Source organism: Pseudophryne corroboree, unplaced genomic scaffold, assembly GCF_028390025.1.
Source record: "Pseudophryne corroboree isolate aPseCor3 unplaced genomic scaffold, aPseCor3.hap2 scaffold_417, whole genome shotgun sequence".
In the NCBI taxonomy this organism is placed as follows: Eukaryota; Metazoa; Chordata; class Amphibia; order Anura; family Myobatrachidae; genus Pseudophryne; species Pseudophryne corroboree.
The window spans coordinates 206,675-226,416 of NW_026970051.1; positions in this window are offsets into that span (position 1 = coordinate 206,675).

The following is a 19,742-nucleotide window of genomic DNA, read 5'->3' on the forward strand; positions in this document are numbered from 1 at the left end:
GCGGTAAAATGGGCTTTCGAGGAGTGGAGGCATTGGCTGGAGGGAGCAAAACATACTATTTCGGTATTGACTGACCATAAGAACCTGCAATACATTGAATCGGCTAAGCGGCTTAATGCCCGGCAGGCACGTTGGGCATTATTTTATACGCGTTTCAAATTTATAATCACTTTCAGGCCTGGTTCCAAGAATACTAAGGCTGATGCCCTGTCACATAGCTTTCTTCCGGTTCACAATAACAATCCTGTTACCCCCATACTTCCATCTTCGGTCATCTGGGCGGGCCTCACACAAGATTTATTTACCCAGTTAAAACAGCTTCAACACCAAGCTCCTAGAATTACTCCTGCTGGTCGTCTTTACGTCCCTGAGTTTTTGAGAGTTACTGTTTTAACGGAATTCCATGATAACAAAGTTTCAGGGCATCCAGGAGTCTCTAAGACATTGGAGTTAGTCTCTCGCTCAGTATGGTGGCCTGGTCTTTCTAAAGACGTCAAGGAATTTGTTTATTCATGTCAGGTTTGTGCACAGCATAAGGTTCCCCGTTCCTTGCCCATCGGGCAACTTATGCCCTTAAATGTTCCTCTCAGGCCGTGGTCTCATATTTCCATGGATTTTGTGGTTGACCTTCCCCTTTCAGCCGGATTCCGAGTCATATGGGTGGTAGTGGACCGTTTTAGTAAAATGGCTCATTTTATTGCTCTTCCCCGATTGCCTTCTGCCCAAGGGTTGGCAGTTTTGTTTCTCCGCCATGTATTCAGGCTTCATGGGTTGCCTACTGATATTGTTTCTGATCGGGGTCCACAATTCATCGCACAATTCTGGAAATGTTTTTGTGCCTCATTGAAGATGAAATTGTCGTTAACATCCGGTTACCACCCACAATCCAACGGGCAAACCGAACGAGTTAACCAATCATTGAAACAATATTTGCGCTTGTATTCAGCCAAACTCCAGAATGATTGGTCCGAGTTTCTTCCGTTGGCTGAATTTGCTTACAATAATTCTTGTCATTCCTCCACTAAAGAGTCTCCATTCTTTTCAGTTTTTGGTTTTCACCCCAGAGCTAATTCTTTTTTTCATCATTCCTCAGTCTCCTCGCTTACCTTAACCTCCCATCTCAGAGCCATTTGGAAAAAGGTGCACCTTGCTCTCAGAAAAGCGGCCTTTCGAGAGAAGAAATTTTCTGACAGGCTCCGACGTCCTTGCACTTTTAAGGTGGGAGATAGGGTGTGGTTGTCGACTCGCAACATCAGGCTTCGACAATCCTCAGCTAGACTGGGACCCAAATTTATTGGGCCATTTCTTATTATTAAAAGAGTCAACCCAGTTGCCTTTCGGTTACGTTTACCAAGATCTCTCAGGATTGGAAATACGTTTCATTGTTCCCTGTTGAAACAATACGTTTCTTCCAGTAGATTTCCTCGGAAGATCTCTCAGGGTAGATCTCCAGTGGATGTACAGGGACAACAGGAGTTCTTGGTAGAGAAGGTTCTCGATTCCAAATTGTCCTGGGATCGGCTGTATTTTCTGGTTCACTGGAAAGGCTATGGTCCGGAGGAAAGGTCTTGGGTCCTGGATAAGGATCTTCATGCCCCGAGGCTCAAGAGGGCATTTTTTCGTGAATTTCCTCAGAAACCTGGCTTTAGGGGTTCCTTGACCCCTCCTCAAGGGGGGGGTACTGTTAAGCGCCGGGGTCCGCTTGATGGTCTGCGCGGCCCAGCGCCTAGCAACTAGAGATGCCGTGCACGTACAGCCGCCGGCTCCCTAGCAACGCTAGACGCCGGGCGCGCTGAGCCGCACGGACCCTAGCAACGGGGACGCCACTGGCGGACCGCGTTCCCCGTTGCTAGGCTTTAGGAAATTAAGATATTCACCTGCTCTCTGGCCGTGCAGCAAGGCAGCTGCACGGCATTTATTCTAATCAGCCATTAGCAGCTGATTGGAGGACTCCTTGTTAAATACACTCCCAGGGCTTCTCACAGATGCCGGTAAAAGCTTCCTGCATGCTGCCTTTGTTTGCTGAGAGTCTGTTTCCAGTCCTGCTGTATCCGGTCATTCCAGTCCGCAGAAGTCCGGTATTCGGGAGTTGTCATCTCATCCCAAGAGGTCGTTTGGTTCCCTGGAGTCCTGACTGATCACCGTTTTATATCCAGTGGTGTTCGTGAGTTGCGGCTCTGCCGTGTGTTGCGGCTCAGCCGCTTTACCTTTTATATTTTGTGTTTGGAGCATTTGCGGAGGGTTCCGCTTCCACAAATCCTCTCTGGTACTTGGCGGTGCCGGGTAGGAGAATTGGACAAGTGGATATTTTGGTTGTCCTTTTTCCTGGCGGTTTCTCCGCACATATTATAGTTTTGAGTTTGCTTATCCCCTGGCCTGGTTGTTTAGTTAGAGGGCCTCTTGTTATCACCCTGTCTCGGGTTTCCCTTTGTCTCTCATTAAGACTGGGGGGCATCGAAGTTGGGCAGACATAATCCGCCCTTCAAACGCGGCTGCCAAGGGCTCAAGAAACCATAGTCTCGCAGGGGATTTCTGACAACACGGGTGAGACAACAGAGTTAGGGCGCCAGGGGCTATTTTCCTGTCCTGCTCCCTTCCCCAGCATTCCGTTCCAGTGCTCCGGTCCTTGCCATAAGATCTTCTCTGACCAGAGTGCTGGAATCATAACACATACTGGACACAGAAGAGGTTTTCTTCCAGTGGAAAGGCTATGGAGATCCAGAGTCTGGTCAAACAAATTCTGAAACCAGCAAGAGTGTTAATCCATCAATGCATTCAGTTGCTGGGGAAGATGGTTGTGGCCTACGAGGCCATTCAGTTTGGCAGGTTCCATGCCAGAGTGTTCCAGTGGGACCTGTTGGACAATTGGTCCGGATCCCACCTACACATGCAACGGAGGATAATCCTGTCTTCCAAGACCAGAATCTCACTCCATTGGTGGCTGCACAGTTCTCACCTCCTAGAGGGGCGATGGTTCGGGATCCAGGACTGGATCCTAGGGACCACAGATGCAACCCTCCGAGGCTGGGGAGCAGTCACACAGGGGGAAAACGTCCAAGGAAGATGGTCAAGTCAGGAAAGTTGTCTCCACATAAATGTTCTGGAGTTAAGGGCCATTTAATAACTGCAGACACAGTACACACTGGGACGGGTGCCCAGCATCCTCAACAGACTAAGAGAAAAGGATTTACCGGTAGGTATTAAAATCCTATTTTCTCTAACGTCCTAGAGGATGCTGGGGACTCCGTAAGGACCATGGGGATAGATGGGCTCCACAGAGTTCATGATCTTCACTGAGGTAGCGTACAGCACTGCAGCTGTGCGCCATTGCTCCCATACACCTCACATACTCCGGTCACTGTAAGGGTGCAGGGCGCAGGGGGGGCGCCCTGGGCAGCAATATAAACCTCTTTTTGGCAAAAATATAACATATATACAGCTGGGCACTGTATATATGTATGAGCCCCCACCAATTTTACAGTTTAAGTGGGACAGAAGCCCGCCGCCGAGGGGGCGGGGCTTCTCCCTCAGCACTCACCAGCGCCATTTTTTCTCCACAGCACCGCTGAGAGGAAGCTCCCCGGACTCTCCCCTGCTTATACCACGGTAGAGAAGAGGGTTGAAAAGAGAGGGGGGGCACATAATTCGGCGCAAATTACATACAGCAGCGCTACTGGACAAACATTAAGTTACTGTGTTATTCCTGGGTTATATAGCGCTGGGGAGTGTGCTGGCATACTCTCTCTCTGTCTCTCCAAAGGGCCTTGTGGGGAAACTGTCTTCAGAAAAAGTATTCCCTGTGTGTGTGGTGTGTCGGTACACGTGTGTCGACATGTCTGAGGAAGAAGGCTATATTAGAGAGGAGCGGGAGCAAATGAATGTGGTGTCTCCGCTGATACCTGATTGGATGGATATGTGGAATGTTTTAAATGCTAGTGTAAACTCATTGTACAAAAGATTAGACAAGGCTGAAGCTTTGGGACAGTCAGGGACTCAACCCATGCCTGATCCTATGTTGCAGGGACTGTCAGGGTCTCATAAGCGCCCACTATCCCAGATTGTTGACACAGATACCGACACGGATTCTGACTCCAGTGTCGATTACGATGATGCAAAGTTACAGCCAAAATTGGCAAAATCCATTCGATATATGATTATGGCAATAAAAGATGTTTTGCACATCACAGAGGAACTGACAAGAGGGTACATATGTACAAGGGAAAGAAGCCTGAGGTAACCTTTGAGGGGGTCACACGAGCTGAACGAGTTATGTGAAAAAGCTTGGGAATCTCCAGATAAAAGACTGCAGATTTCCAAAAGGATTCTTATGGCGTATCCTATTCCATCAACGGATAGGTTACGATGGAAATCCTCCCGTAGGATGGACAAAGCATTAACACGCACAGCTACAGTTGGAAAATCAAATTTTTTACCTTATGTTCCCTCACAGCATAAGAAAGCTCCGCATTATCAAATGCAGTCCTTTCGGTCACAAAGAAACAAGAAAGTGCGTGGTGCGTCCTTTCTTGCCAGAGGTAGGGGCAGAGGAATAAAGCTGCACAACACAGCTAGTTCCCAGGAACAGAAGTCCTCCCCGGCCTCTACAAAATCTACCTCATGACGCTGGGGCTCCACTGGCAGAGTCCGGCCCATGTGATGTCATGCAGCTGCTCTGACCACGCCTCCTGTTTCTCCGTTGCCGACCCCATTTTGAAACCGTGCCCCCGCACCGCTCCATCTCTGACTTGGAAATGGAGTGTTGTTGACCCCCCTCCCCCCCCCCCCCCCTCACCGATTCACAGGCAGAGGTGATCGCATTATCTGCGGGGTGCCGCAGAAAATGCAGGCGTATGCTCTTAGCAGTTTTAGCAGTTGGATTGCGATCCAACCTGAATCAGGCCCCATTACCTATCACAATGCACTGCGGGTAGTACAAAATGGGGTTAATATAGGAGAAAAAACCCCAGAGCTGTGCTCCTTAACTGTCCCTGGTGGCTAGTGGAGCGGCTGCCCAGTAATCAGTGTCCACGCCAGTGCGCACACGGCCCGCCCCCATCAGCGGCCTCGTGATCCCGGAGGGCGGTGTGTGTGTGACTGACCTTAGGAAGAAACCGGAGCCTCCGCTGCAGTGACCCAGCAACCGGGGCACGGGAGTATACTGCGCCACTGGGAGTGATGGAGCTGCAGTAAAGAGGTCTATTAGACCTAGCCTGCTGCAGCCCTTGTAGATTCTTATAAAAAAAGTTCTTCTTTTCTTTCCAAAATTAATAGCTAAGAATAGGCAGCCTGAGGCAGCCCCCTGTTAAGTGGCCTGCTACTGAAGGAACCAACTACAAACTGAGCTCCCTGTTCATGGAAGCGAGGTTATAGAGGAGGGGGCGCTGAGCATCTTGGGAACAGTCAAAAGCTTTGAGCCTGTTGGTGCCTCAGATCAAGATCCTACTCTGGTGTACATATACAATGTGAATCCTTGTGGAGTCCAGTGTACCCCACAGAAGAAATGAATGTGTCACACCCATTGGCAGCAACATTAGAATAGCTGCTGATGGGCACAATTGAGAAAGGAAGGGGGGAAAACATTTGAATCCAGCACATATATGTAATTTGAATATGTAATTTGTACCTTCCTACTTTAAAATGTAATGGATGAACCTCACCCTGTGAGAACTATCTTCATGATCAAGAGATCTCATATGCAAGATAAGTATGTGTTGGGATAGGGCTGTGGAGGGCGGCTGCTCGGGCACACCCCTGTCAAGTTAAGGAGATTCAACTGAGGAAGCACAAGGGAACTCTTATCTGGGAACAACAACTGCAGGGAGAACACATTTTCAGACGAATGTGGGAGGGCAGAAGGCTGCCTAATACTGAAGCACCCCCAAACAACAAACCAAATGCAACAACTACTGCAAGCATTCCTGGGGGAAGGCCTGCAGCAGATGGATTTGCATATAGTGATGTCATCCAAGCAGTGGGCATAGTTGGCTGCAACCCTCGTCTGCATATGAAAAGAGAAAAGGGTCACGCAGGGCATGGCGGCCTTTGTGGGGTTGCGCTTGGATGACCCCTAAATCGCTTTATACACCCCCACCCCCCATCAGTGTGGGCTCATGTTGGCCATGCCCCAGCCCCTGAAGCATTCAAGCTGATTTCTTGCAGCAGCTGGACCCAGAAACAGCTCCAGAGTTGCTCTACAAGACAAGTAAAAGGGTGTGAGCCCTGCAGCACCACCTGTAGTTTGCATACACACATATATAGGACAGCATCTCTTATATGCCCCAGGGTCAATAAAATAGTATCCTTATCTAGGGTATCCATCCCCTCAGATAAGGTATCCGTCCATGCCGCTACAGCACTACACACCCAGGCCGACGCAATTGCCGGTCTGAGTAAGGTACCTGAATGTGTATAAATGGACTTCAGGGTAATCTCCTGTTTGCGGTCAGCAGACTCTTTGAGGGTAGCCGTATACTGGGACGGGAGGGCTACCTTCTTGGATAAGCGTGTTAATGCTTTGTCCACCCTAGGGGAGGATTCCCATCGTAACCTATCCATTGATGGGAAAGGATACGCCATAAGAATCCTTTTGGAAATCTGCAGTCTTTTATCTGGAGATTCCCAAGCTTTTTCACATAACTCGTTCAGCTCGTGTGACCCCCTCAAAGGTTACCTCAGGCTTTTTCACCTTGTACATATGTACCCTCTTGTCAGGGACAGGGGGTTCCTCTCTGATGTGCAAAACATCTTTTATTGCCATAATCATATATCGAATGGATTTTGCCAATTTTGGCTGTAACTTTGCATCATCGTAATCGACACTGGAGTCAGAATCCGTGTCTGTATCTGTGTCAACAATCTGGGATAGTGGGCGCTTATGAGACCCTGACAGTCCCTGCAACATAGGATCAGGCATGGGTTGAGACCCTGACTGTCCCAAAGCTTCAGCCTTGTCTAATCTTTTGTGCAATGAGTTTACACTAGCATTTAAAACATTCCACATATCCATCCAATCAGCTGTCGGCGGAGACACCACATTCATTTGCTCCTGCTCCTCTCTAATATAGCCTTCTTCCTCAGACATGTCGACACACGTGTACCGACACACCACACACACAGGGAATGCTTTTTCTGAAGACAGTTTCCCCACAAGGCCCTTTGGAGAGACAGAGAGAGAGTATGCCAGCACACACCCCAGCGCTATATAACCCAGGAATACACAGTAACTTAATGTTTGCCCAGTAGTACTGCTGTATGTAATTTGCGCCAAATTATGTGCCCCCCCCCTCTTTTCAACTCTCTTGTCTACCGTGGTATAAGCAGGGGAGAGTCCGGGGAGCTTCCTCTCAGCGGTGCTGTGAAGAAAAAATGGAGCTGGTGAGTGCTGAGGGAGAAGCCCCGCACCCTCGGCGGCAGGCTTCTGTCCCGCTTAAACTGTAAAATTGGCGGGGGCTCATACATATATACAGTGCCCCGCTGTATATGTGTTATATTTTTGCCAAAAAGAGGTTTATATTGCTGCCCAGGGTGCCCCCCCCCCCCTGCGCCCTGCACCCTTACAGTGACCGGAGTGTGTGAGGTGTATGGGAGCAATGGCGCACAGCTGCAGTGCTGTGCGTTACTTCAGTGAAGATCATGAAGTCTTCTGCCGCCTCTGAAGTCTTCTTTTCTTCTCATACTCACCCGGCTTCTATCTTCCGGCTCTGCAAGGGGGACGGAGGCGCGGCTCTGGGACGGACGGCGAGGGTGAGATCCTGCGTACCAATCCCTCTGGAGCTAATGGTGTCCAGTAGCCTAAGAAGCTGGACCTTGCAACTCAGAGAGTAGGGCTGCTTCTCTCCCCTCAGTCCCTCGATGAGGGAGTCTGTTGCCAGCAGTGCTCCCTGAAAATTAAAAACCTAACAAAATACTTTCTGTCAGAAAGCTCAGGAGAGCTCCTGAAAAGCACCCAGTCTCCACTGGGCACAGTATCAAACTGAGGTCTGGAGGAGGGGCATAGAGGGAGGAGCCAGTGCACACCCAGAACTAAAGTCTTTCTTAAAGTACCCATGTCTCCTGCGGAGCCTATCTATCCCCATGGTCCTTACGGAGTCCCCAGCATCCTCTAGGACGTTAGAGAAAATAGGATTTTAATACCTACCGGTAAATCCTTTTCTCTTAGTCCGTAGAGGATGCTGGGCACCCGTCCCAGTGCGTACTGTGTCTGCAGTTATTAAATGGCCCTTAACTCCAGAACATTTATGTGGAGAAAACTTTCCTGACTTGACCATCTTCCTTGGATGTTTTCCCCCTGTGTGACTGCTCCCCAGCCTCGGAGGGTTGCATCCATGGTCCCTAGGATCCAGTCCTGGATCCCGAACCATCGCCCCTCTAGGAGGTGAGAACTGTGCAGCCACCAATGGAGTAAGATTCTGGTCTTGGAAGACAGGATTATCCTCCGGTGCATGTGTAGGTGGGATCCGGACCACTTGTCCAACAGGTCCCACTGGAACACTCTGGCATGGAACCTGCCAAACTGAATGGCCTCGTAGGCCGCAACCATCTTCCCCAGCAACAGAATGCATTGATGGATTAACACTCTTGCTGGTTTCAGAATTTGTTTGACCAGACTCTGGAACTCCATAGCCTTTCCACTGGAAGAAAGCCTCTTCTGTGTCCAGTATGACTCCCAGAAACAACAACCGCGTCATTGGGACCAACTGCGATTTTGGCAAGTTTAGGAGCCAACCATGTTGTTGAAGAACTGTCAGGGAGAGTAGATGTTTTGCACCAACTGGTCCCTGGATCTCGCCTTTATCAGGAGATCATCCAAGTACGGCATAATTGTGACTCCTTGCTTGTGAAGGAGAACCATCATTTCCACCATCACCCTGGTGAAAATCCTCAGAGCCGTGGACAGACCAAACGGCAACGTCTGAAATTGGTAATGACAATCCTGAATTGCAAACCTCAGGTAGCTTGATGCAGTGGCTAAACGGGAACATGTAATTAGGCAACCTTATGTCTACCAAAACCATGAAATCTCCTTCCTCCGGACTGGAGATCCCTACCCTGAGAGATTCCATCTTGAAATTGAATTTCTTTAGGTAGAAATTGAGGGATTTCAGATTTAAGATTGGTCTGACTGAGCCGTCCGGCTTCGGGAGCACGAAGAGGCTTGAATAAAAACCTTCTCCCTGCTGACTAAGGCCGATTTGAACAATCGGTGAGGGGGAACGTCTTGAAACCCCAGTTTGTACCCTTGTGACACTATTTGTAAAACCCACGAGTCCAGGTCCAAATTAATCCAGAACTGACTGAAGTGTTTTAGACGTGCCCCCACTGGTGTGGGCTCCTGCAAGAGAGCCCCAGCGTCATGCAGTGGATTTGGCAGAAGCAGAGGACGAACTCTGCTCCTGCGATCTTGAAGAGGCTACAGACCTCTTCCCTCTTCTCCTTCCTCTAATGCAAAGAAAGGGGAATCTTAACTTCTTGCATATCTATTGGGACAAAATTACTGCATTAGACAATGATGCGTCTTCATCCGTTGAGAGGGAACATAGGGCAAGAAGGTTGACTTACCTGCGGGAGCTGCCGAGATCAAATTAACTAGGCCGTTGCCAAACAAGGCTTCACCTTCATAGGGAAGAGACTCCCTTTCTTCTTGGAGTCAGCATCAGCATTCCCTTGGTGAATCCACACTGCCCTCCTATCCGAGACTGCCATGAAATTGGCCCGTGAACTCAAGAGTCCTATATCCCTTGCAGTTGTAAGTATGCTGCAGTGTCCTTGATATGATCCAACGTAAGGAGTATCCCATCTCTCCAAGATATCTATATCGGAAGACAAGGTATTCGACCAATTCTTGAATACTACTACTCACCCATGCGCATGTAATGGCAGGTCTAAGTAATGTACCCGTGGTTACATAACTAGAAATAATGTAGCTTCCTGCATACGATCCGCTGGATTTGTGACAGGGCCCCGTGCAGAACAGGGGGTGACTCCCACTTTATTCTGTCCGCAGCAGGAAATGAATAAACAATCGGAAACCTTTTGGGGATTTGAAACCATCTTGTCGAGCTGGCCCAGACTTTCTCAAACAGAGATGGAGGAACGTTACATCAGTTTTCATTATATATCTATATATACATACATATAGACCCCTTTGTCAGGAACAGCAGGGTCCTCAGTGATGTTAATATGTCCTTAATATCCACAATCATGTACTGAATGCTCCTTGCCAATATTGGATCTAATCAGGAAATATTATGGTCGACATAGGAATCAGTATCCGAGTCAGTATCAGTGTGTAGTAACATTTTTGCGGGCCTGAGGGAAAAGAAGCATAGCCATGAACATCACATCTATTCTCTACGTCTGTGTCTGGGACACAGATTTATCCAACCTCACTCTGATATTATTGAAACTTTCACCCAGTCAGTTATTGGTGGTGCCAACAGGGCCACCATCATATGTCTGCATTCCTAATATAGTTTCCTCTTGGGAAAAACATTCAGCCACCGACATGTTGACACACATGTACCAAGTACCCACAGACACATCGGCTTATGGGGGATAGACCTACAGTAAATCTGTCGGAGGGACAGAGAGGATTTTTTAGCTCACAACCCAGCGCCAAAAGTACACAGTCTGGGAAATAATAAACTCTATAGTGATAGACTTGTAACGCTCTATAGATGTGCTGGTGAGGTGAGGAAGAAGCCCCGCCGCTGTAATGGCACGCTTCTGTCCCGCTCAGAAACAAATAATTAATTACGCTGGCGGGGTAAGGACAGTGCCCAGGCACTAATGTCCACTTTTGCCAGCCTTTTGTGAGGAATTTATGCTGCCCAGGGTGCCCCCCCCCCCACCCACCCACATGCCCTGCACCCTGCAGTGCCTGTGTTTGTGTGGAAGCATGGCGCACAGCATTCCGCTCGCTGCGTGGTACCTCAGAATGCCGTCACTGGAGAAGAAGTCTTCTGTTCTTCTGCTACTCGCCTGTCTTCTGACTTCTGGCTCTGTAAGGGGGTGATGGCAGGCTACGGGAGTGGGCATCTAGGCGTACCCAGCGATCAGCACCCTCAGGAGCTAATGGTGTCCTGTCAGCCAGAAGCAGAGCCATTGAACTTACTAGAAGTTGGTCATACTTCTCTCCCCTAAGTTCCACGAAGCAGGGAGACTGTTGCCAGCAGCCTCCCTGAAAATAAGAAAAACTAACATAAGTCTTTTCAGAGAAACTCAGTAGAGCTCCCCTGTAGTGCATCCAGTCTCACTGGGCACAATTCTAAAACTGGAGTCTGGAGGAGGGGCATAGAGGGAGGAGACAGTTCACACCCTTTGAAAGTCTTAAAGTGCCCATGTCTCCTGCGGATCCCGTCTATACCCCATGGTTCTTAATGTGATCCCAGCATCCTCTAGGACGTATGAGAAAACAAATAACGCACACACGAGGAGGAGAGAACAAAGGAAGCTATAAGGAGGGGAGGGGAGGGGAGGGGGGGGGGGAGGTAAGGTAGTGAAGGGATATTGGATAAACTACAACCTTATACATATTCATTAATGTACCAGTAGTTAGAAGTAGAAGAGCTCTAACAGAAACCACAAAGCTTATCTAAAGCCACACCACGCTGGATATGCCCAATCTCATTTGATCTTTGAAGCAAAGCAGTATTGGACTTTGTTACTACCAAGCAGTCTCCCATCCATGTATTATCAGATTATTTAGGTGTTTTTAAACTACCAACACCCTTTTCTTGGTACTGTACATTTAATTTTTACACATATTCTTTTATGTACCAGAAGTTAGAAGTAGAAGAGCTCTAACAGAAACCACAAGGTCATCTACAGCCACAGCACACTGGATTTGCCCAATCTCTCCTGATCATGGAAGCTGAGCAGTGTTGGTCCTGGTTTTAGTACTTGGATGGGAGACCACCAGGAAATACCAGGAGCTGTGTGTATTTTTACAATACCAACACCGTTCTCTTGATGCATTCCATTTTGAAACATTGGGGCAGATCTATTAAGCCTGGTGAACTGATAAAGTGCAAGGTGATAAAGTACCAGCCAGTCAGCTCCTAACTGTCATTTTTCAAACCCAGCCTGTGACATGGCAATTAGGAGCTGATTGGCTGGTACTTTATCACCATGCAAATTATCATTTCACCAGGTTTAATAAATCAAAACAAAAGAAGTACAGATAGCGCTTGCAGATTTATTATTATAAATTTATTAATTAACTATTATCTCAATGATAATTCTTCACTAGTACTATTATAGTACCAAGGATATAGATTAATAAAAAAAAAAATATCTTTCCCTTGCCTTGACAACAAATTTACATATATAAAAAAAACTAAAACCACATTGACATCAATTAATAATATATAAGAAAATGCTCTGCTCCACAAATTGGTTTAGCTAGCCCTCTTAGTACAGAAAGAGATACAATAGTTTCAATGAGTCCCAGTGTTTCACTTAACTGCTACAACTGCAACAGCTGAGTCCAATGTCTGGTTACTTAGTTTCATTTAGTTTACTGCTGTTTCCTTTCTTTGGTGATGGTAATCTTAGGATAGATGTTATAACGTTAGATAATGTATGATATATGGAATAGGGCTTGCTTTCAATCATATATAGTACGTATAGTATTTAGCAGCTTTTTTGTCCACTTTAAATGACGCTGATCAGATTAACAGCAATTTCATCGTGAAGCAGTAGGATTAATGGATATAGTCACAGTTTTTATAAGACATGGCCATGTTAAGTTTTAATTACCACTCCGCCTCAGGTTTCCGTCTTTGTAACCCTCCCGGCTCTGGTGCTAATTTACCGTTCCAAACGAGCCTTATCCGGAGATACGTCCAAAGTCCTCCTGATGCTCGGCGTGAGTGGTAGATTAGGTTGTCACTGGCAGGTGCAAATACAGTAGGTGTTTCTCAGGTTTAATAAATCGTCCGCTTATTCATTTATGTACGAGTAGTTAGAAGTAGAAGAACTCTAACAGAAACCACTAAGCTCATCTACAGCCACACCACACTGTATATGCCCAATATCACCTGATCTTAGGCCTGGTTTGTTCTTGGATGTGAGACCACCTGGGAATACCAGGTGCTGTAGGTAGTTTTATACTACCAACACCGTTCTCTTGATGCATTCTATTTTGAAACTTATTCATTGATGTAGAAGTTAGAAACAGCAAAAATCATCTACAGCCGCATCACACTGGATATGTCCAATCCAGTGGCGTAACTAGAAATTTTTCTCCCCCAAGCCAAAAAAATCTTCGGCGCCCCCCCCCCCCCCTTCATGCTCCATAATTGGGAGCAAGAAAGGGATAAATATGCGCGCGCCTAAGGCGCGCGCGTCAAAAAAGGGGCGTGGTTTTGTTGGAGTGGGCGTGATTTCGCATAAAGGGGCGTGGCATTGCAGGAAAAGACTACCTTATACCCCAGTTTTGCAACCTGCACGCCCATACGTTGGCCACCACAGGAAAGAAAAATTATCCTGATTCATGCCCCTTACATTATTTGTCATTTTTCCACCTTATAGTAATGCCCAGTATACATTATGCCACATACTGCAATGGCCCTTAGACATTATGCCGCACACAATAATGCACGACACAATATGCACACACTGTAATGCCCCCGACACATTATGCCACACACCGTAATGTCTGTGACACATTATGCCACACACCGTAATGCCTGTGACACATTATGACAGGAATCGCAATGCCCGTTATACATTATGCTACACACTGCAATGCCCCTGATACATTATAGCACATACAATGTCTGTGACACATTATGACACACACCGCAATGTCCGTGATACATTATGCCACACACTGCAATGCCCGATACATTATAGCACATACAATGCCTGTGACACATTATGCCACACACTGCAATGACCTTGAGACATTATACCACAATGCCCGTGATATAGTATACCATACACCGTAATGCCTGTGACACATACCGCAATGCCCTGCCCGTTATACCCTATGCCACACATCGCAATGCCCGTTATGTATTATGCCACACTGCAATGACCCTGAGACATTATACCACATACCACAATGCCCGTGATATAGTATACCACACACCGTAATGCCTGACACATTATGACACACACCGCAATGTCCGTGATACATTATGCCACACACTGCAATGACCCTGAGACATTATACCACATATCACAATGCCCGCGATATAGTATACCATACACCGTAATGCCTGCGACACATTATGACACACACCGCAATGTCCGTGATACATTATGCCACACACCGTAATGCCCATTACACATTAAGTCTACAGTAAGGCTTCTAATTACTTTTCAATTACCTGCTCGTTGTCAGGGGTTTCATGCACTGGGTGTCATGCTCGTTGCCAGGGGTTTCATGCTCTTGGTTCCATGCACGGTGCCAGGGGTTTTCATGCTCAGGGTGTCATGCTCGTTGCCAGGTGTTTCATGCACTGGGTGTCATGCTCGTTGCCAGATGTTTCATGCACTGGGTGTCATGCTCGTTGCTAGGAGGTAGTCTTTGTTGCTAGGGCAGTGCTCCCAGTGCCACATATGTCCCCAGTGCCAGATATTCCCCCACGGTGCCAGGTACTTACATGCCCCAGTGCCAAATATAGTCGTCCCCCCCATGTGCCAGGTACACATATGCCCCCAGTGCCAGATATTCCCCCCCAGTGCCATATATGCCCCCAGTGCCAGATATTCCCCCCAGTGCCATATATGCCCCCCGTGCCATATATGCCCCCAGTGCCAGATACCCCCCCCAGTGCCATATATGCCCCCAGTGCCAGATATTCCCCCCCAGTGCCATATATGCCCCAGTGCCAGATATCCCCCCCAGTGCCAGATATGCCCCCAGTGCCAGATATTCCCCCCAGTGCCAGAAATGCCCCAGTGCCAGATATTCCCCCCCCCCCGTGCCATATATGCCCCCAGTGCCAGATATTTACCCCCCCCCCCCCCCCGCCGTCGCTTTTTGGAGGGACACAGAGGGCACAGCTCGTCTCTCCTGTGTCCCTCCTGCTGCATCATCTCCGGCGGCCGCGGGTCTAATAGGGGGAAGTGCCGGTTCGTGAGCCAATTAGAGCTCACGGACGGCACTTCCCCCTATTAGACCCGCGGCCGCCGGAGATGATGCAGCAGGAGGGACACAGGGAGGCACGCTGTGTGCCCTCCGTGTCCCTCCAAAAAGCGGCGGAGGGAAGGAGACTGCAGACTGACATGCGGACGCTCGTCCGCATGTCAGTCTGCTGTAAATCAGTGGCGCCCCCGCAGCCCCTCGCCCCCAAGCCACCGCGAGGACTGCGGGGGCAGTAGTTACGCCACTGGTCCAATCTCATCTGATGATGGAAGCTAAGCAGTGTTGTGCCTGGTTTGTTTTTGGATTTCAAGTCCTGCCTTCTGGTTTGGCCACGGCACCTCGGATATTCACCAAGGTCATGGCCGTGATGACGACCCTTCACCATCAGAGAATCAGGATCCTGACAAATCTGGACGACTTGCTGATCCTGGTGAACTCCCAAGAGGTTCTCCACAGTTATCTGGAACTGGCGGTCCAATTCCTAAAAGTCCACGGGTGGCTATTCAACTGAAAAAAGTCCTCGCTGGTCCCTGCTCGGAACATTGTGCACCTAGGGGCACTGCTGGACACACACAGCCAACAATTGTTTCTGTCTCCAGAGAAAGTCCTGAAAATTCAGGACAGTATCGTCCTCTCTCGCCCAAGAGTGTTGATACACACGGCGATGCAAGTACTAGACCTCATGGTGTCGGCTTTCGATATGGTAGAGTACGCTCAATTTCATTACCGCCCTCTGCAGAGGTTAATCCTCTCCAAGTGGGACGGCCTGCCTCATCGGGTGATGTCTCAAATGATCTCCTTGACTCCGGAGGTTCGTCTGACACTGAGCTGGTGGTTACAGGACCAACAGTTGAGCAGGGGCCATCCCTTCTGGATCTCCAACTGTGTCCTCCTGACAATGGATGCCAGTCTTTTGGGCTGGGCCATGGTGTTGGAGCAACACTTTCTCCAGGGTCGGTGGACCAGGGAGGAATCTCTCCTCCTGATATACATTCTGGAATTGCAGGCAGTGTTCAATTAATTGACACTGGCCCTGCCTCTAGTACAGAACAGGCCTGTTCAAGTACAATCTGACAACGCCACCACGGTAGTGTACACAAATCATCAAGGCGGCACTCGAAACTGCATGGCAAAGCTGGAAGTATCAAAAATCCTCCGTTGGGTAGAAAGTCATCTGACAGCAATATCGGCAGTGTTCATTCCCGGAGTCCTCAACTAGGAAGCGGATTTCCTCAGTCGTCAGGACGTTCACGCTGGAGAGTGGAGAGGCCGCAGCAGAAATGTCTGCACTGGTGTCAGTAGGTGACTGAGGCAGGGATGACTGGGAGATAGTGGGTGACTGAAGCATGTATGAGTGGGAGATAGTGGGTGACTGAGGCCGGGGTGACTGGGAGATAGTGGGTGACAGGGAGATAGTGGGTTACTGAGGGAGGGGTGATAGGAAGGGGTTGGGTAAGTATGGGAAGAAAGTGGGTGACAGGTATAATAAATGACTAAGGCAGGGGTGATAGGGAGATAGTGGATGACTGTGGCAGGGGTGACAGGGACAGTAAGAGACTGAGGCAGGGGTGACAGGGATAGTGGCTGACTGAGGCAGGGGTGACTGGGAGATAGTGGGTGACTGAGGCAGGGTTGACAGGGATAGTGGGTGACTGAAGCAGGGGTGATAGGGTGACAGTGGGTGACTAAAGCAGGGGTGACTGGTATAGTGGGTGACTGAGGCAGGGATCGCAGATATAGTGGTTGACTGAGGCAGCGGTGACTGGGAGATAGTGGGTAACTGAGGCAGGGGTGACAGGGAAAGTGTGTGACTCAGGCAGGGGTGATAGGGAGATAGTGGGCTGCATATCTCTGCCTCACTGCAGCAGCACATTCCTGCTTCAATGACAGCAGCACATCCCTACCTCACTTATAGCAGCACATCCCTGCCTCGCTGACAGCAGCACATCCCTGCCTCGCTGACAGCAGCACATCCCTGCCTCGCTGACAGCAGCACATCCCTGCTTCGCTGACAGCAGCACATCCCTGCTTCGCTGACAGCAGCACATCCCTGCTTCGCTGACAGCAGCACATCCCTGCCTCGCTGACAGCAGCACATCCCTGTCTCGCTGACAGCAGCACAGCACTGCTTCGCTGACAGCAGCACATCACTGCTTCACTACCAGCAGCACATCCCTGCCTCACTGGCAGCAGCACATCCCTGCCTTACTGACAGCTGTATATAGGGCCTAATTCAGACCTGATCCCTGCTGTGCATATTCACACAACAGGAGATCAGGTCTGAAGTGCGTGTGTGCTGGTGCCGCAGTGCACCGGCACATGCCAGAGATGCGATCAGCATCTCTGCCCAGTGAGCGCCTCTGCCTGATTGACAGGCAGAGGCGGTCACTGGGCAGGAGGAGTCGGGCCAGCGGCGTTGTGCCGCCATTTTGGGGGCACAGTCAGGACAACGCAGACATGACCGGACCGTATGGGGGCGGGCCGTGACGGCTGCGTGACCCGGACAGCAACGGGCCTTATTTACTAAAATCTCAGATAAATTTTATGGCATTTATGTGCAGTCTAGTTTGCACAGTTGATAGAGTGTTGATCTTGCACTATCAATGTAAGCCTCACATAGGTTTGATACACATGTAAGTTTGTTTTTATTTTACTACATTGTGGTTTGTGGCTCTATACCATGTAATGCATGTCTTTTAACAGTAGTCAAGTCTTCCAATGTGCTTGTTAGTGAAACCCAATAGATAGCTTTATTTTATTTTGTTTCTTCAAATATTGAATGCATATGTCTTATAACTTTTTTTTTTTTTCAATATACAGGTTGAGTATCTGTATATACATTTTTATTATAAGATTTTCAATGACACAAGTACATCCAAGTTGCAGATTATGGATTGTGAAGGACAAATCAACCATATAAACAATTTAAGCAATTTAAATTGCATGCAGGTAGTAGAATATCAAACTCCTTGGATGAGAGTTGGTCGTAATAAACTAGGATAGAAAAGAATAAAGTAGAAAATAAGATTTTAAACCTACCGGTAAATCTTTTTCTCGTAGTCCGTAGAGGATGCTGGGGACTCCGTAAGGACCATGGGGATAGACGGGCTCCACAGGAGACATGGGCACTTTAAGAAAGACTTTAGTTCTGGGTGTGCACTGGCTCCTCCCTCTATGCCACAGTTAGAGAAACTGTGCCCAGAGGAGACGGACAGTATGAGGAAAGGATTTTGTTAATCCAGGGCAAGATTCATACCAGCCACACCAATCACACCGTATAACTTGTGATAAACTACCCAGTTATCAGTATGAAAAAACAACATAGCATCAGTGCAGGACCGATGCAACTATAACATAACCCTTATTGAAGCAATAACTATATACAAGTATTGCAGAAGTAGTCCGCACTTGGGACGGGCGCCCAGCATCCTCTACGGACTACGAGAAAAAGATTTACCAGTAGGTTTAAAATCTTATTTTCTCTAACGTCCTAGAGGATGCTGGGGACTCCGTAAGGACCATGGGGATTATACCAATGCTCCAAAACGGGCGGGAGAGTGCGGATGACTCTGCAGCACCGATTGAGCAAACATGAGTTCCTCCTCAGCCAGGGTATCAAACTTATAGTATTTTGCAAAGGTGTGTGAACCCGACCAAGTAGCAGCTTGACACAGCTGTAGTGCCGAGACCCCTCGGGCAGCCGCCCAAGAAGAGCCCACTTTCCTCGTGGAATGGGCCTTGACCGATTTCAGTAACTGCAATCCAGCCATAGAATGCGCTTGCTGAATCGTGTTACAAATCCGGCGAGCAATAGCCTGCTTTGAAGCAGGGGCACCAATCTTGTTGGTTGCATACAGGACAAACAGCGCTTCAGTTTTCCTGACTCTAGCCGTCCTGGCCACGTAAATTTTCAAAGCCCTAACCACATCAAGTAACTCGGAATCCTCCAAGTCACGCGTAGCCACAGGCACCACAATAGGTTGGTTCATATGAAAAGATGAGACCACTTTTGGTAGGAATTGAGGACGGGTCTGCAATTCCGCTCTATCCACATGGAATACCAAATATGGGCTTTTATGTGACAAAGCCGCTAATTCCGACACTCGCCTAGCCGAAGCCAAGGCTAATAACATGACCACCTTCCATGTGAGATATTTTAACTCCACTGTTTTAAGTGGTTCAAACCAGTGTAATTTTAGAAAACTTAACACCACGTTAAGGTCCAAAGGTGCCACCGGAGGCACAAAAGGAGGCTGAATATGCAGCACTCCTTTTACAAAAGTCTGAACTTCTGGAAGAGAAGCCAATTCTTTTTGAAAGAAAATGGATAAGGCCGAAATCTGGACCTTAATAGAGCCTAATTTTAGGCCCAAATTCACTCCAGTTTGTAGGAAGTGAAGGAAACGGCCCAGATGGAATTCTTCCGTAGGAGCATTCCTGGCCTCACACCAAGAAACATAATTTCGCCATATACGGTGTAATGTTTTAACGTTACATCCTTCCTAGCCTTTATCAGCGTAGGGATGACCTCAACCGGAATGCTAGGATCCGGCATTCAACCGCCATGCCGTCAAACGCAGCCGCGGTAAGTCTTGGAACAGACAGGGCCCCTGATGCAACAGGTCCTGTCTTAGAGGGAGAGGCC